This window comes from Alexandromys fortis, unplaced genomic scaffold (assembly GCF_014885135.2).
Source record: "Alexandromys fortis isolate MF-2015 unplaced genomic scaffold, M_Fortis_MF-2015_v1.1 scaffold_17, whole genome shotgun sequence".
NCBI classification, from domain to species: Eukaryota; Metazoa; Chordata; class Mammalia; order Rodentia; family Cricetidae; genus Alexandromys; species Alexandromys fortis.
The window spans coordinates 16,361,178-16,363,356 of NW_026067896.1; positions in this window are offsets into that span (position 1 = coordinate 16,361,178).

The window sequence follows — 2,179 nt, forward strand, 5'->3', positions numbered from 1 at the left end:
ATAACCCAAGAGACCTTTGGATGCACACAGTGAGGACAAAGAAAAAGTTGCCCATCAAGACAGAAGTAAATAGCCTAGAATAAAGCAACAGTTACATGGATGTTTTCCTTCCTCTTGATAAAAATGCCATCATCTTAAACCAGAGGATAGAAGCCAGGGATGCACGGTACAGTCTTGCCAATCCTGGCTGGACTTAACATGAGGGATTCTCAGGCAGTCATTCCCAACTACGGTAGTATGAACATGTGTCAGAGAAGTTGAAAATTTCAAAGAGCAGTATAATCAAATTTTCTTTCTCTCTTAAATCTTTAGTATTTTGCCAGAGTATTTCATTTTTTATGTGTTGCCTTTTTTATAACATGGAATTTTCTGATGCTAGTGCTATATTATTTTCTATGAAGATTTTTGGAATATATTATTAGCTGCTGATGTTTTAGTAATATATTACCATGCCATTGTTGCATCTACAAATAAATTGGCTAAAATCATTTAAACCCAGTTGATGTTCAAGTTTCTTTAATGACTTCAAATAGATCCTTTGATATTGACTTTTATAACTCTTACCAGTTATGACATTTGATTGCTACTTTCTCTTAACATATTTTATTATGTAAGTCATTTTTTAAAAATACCCTTACTTGGTTTAAGAAATTAGATTGCTTGCTCTATGTATGGTGTCTGAATACTCTGAATTTACTAGTCCCTTCATGGTTTGGTTAATCTAGTTTTTGTGGATTTTTTTCTGTAAGCTTTTTAGTAGGTAGAAAAGAATAAGTTGAGAACCCACTTATTTGCAGTGTGTGAGATATTTACTTTTGCTTATGTTTTATATTTCAGGCATTAGTTTAAAACTTTTCCTTAGAGAATACTTACTTTGAATAATAGTGCCACAGAAATTTACATTAATGCTATTAGCAATTATAAATGTCAAAAATATATATAAATAGTTATATGGAGGCATAGTAGCATGCATGACACAAAGCTGGCAGAAAATCAAAAGAATAAAAGTATTTTTAAAGGAAAATACAATGTTGAATCCACATTTGATTTCCTAGTTATTGGAATGGCTAAGCTTTTGGAATCTAATTAAGGGAAAAACCCACAAAAGACTTAAACTCTGAGATCTGCATATGTTCTATGCAAATCTTAGACATATTCTTAAACTGTACATGCATGAGATGAGACTTTAGGAAGTTTAAAAGTTAGAATTTTGGATGTCAAGACAAGAGTCTGGAGTACAATCTTCATTGGGTCATGAAAAACTAGTATCAAAGACCTTAGGTTTCTGAGATTTAAAATAAGGGGGTCATGACTTAGGCTTAAGGACTGTGTGGCCTTACATCAAAAAATTTAAAACTATTAGAAGAAAACTACAGTATACTTTTATGGGTAATGAATTTTTATATTGTCTCCAAAAGCTGAAGCAACAAAACAAAAATAGGCAAGTGTGAAAACATAAAAGTAAAAGCCTCTGAACAAAGAAGGAAACAGGGAGGGATGATGCAAATATAGTGCTCATACGTGAAACTCTCAAAAAGTAAAATAAAGTAAGAATGTAAGCAATTAACAAATGGAAGAGCCAACATACAGGTAGTGAGGAAAGACTGGCAAACCATGGGCTGTGATTTAAATGTGAGCTGTAAAGGTCTTTAGCTATAGGAACTGTGTTAGAAAGGTTGTTTTAACTTTTAGACAATGTAGCCCTGCTAGAGAAAGTATATATCACTGTGGGCGAGCATTGTGGTGTTATAGCCCTGCCCTACATCCCTGTTTCCTGTTCTCTCTGCACTTCCTGACTGTGGATACAATGTGACCAGTGTACCCCTGCTGATCTTACCATGCCTTCTATGCCATGATGGACACTATCCTCTTCAAATTATTGCCAAAATTATCCCACGTGTTTATTGTTAGGTATTTATCAAACCACCAGGAAAGTAACTAGTACACTATACAACTGTTAAGGAATTCCCAATCAAAATGTATAAGAAATCAAAAAAGAATCTATAGGAAAATGACAAGAACGATTCCAGTCATCAGCAGCAGCAGCAGCAGCAAGCAGCACTAATGCACATCGATATCTGCAAATACATTGCCTTACCCGGATATTACATGATATACGCCTCCATTTCAAAGCCCATGCTGCGATGTCTGTCGAGTTAATTTCCCCTCCCTCCCTTCT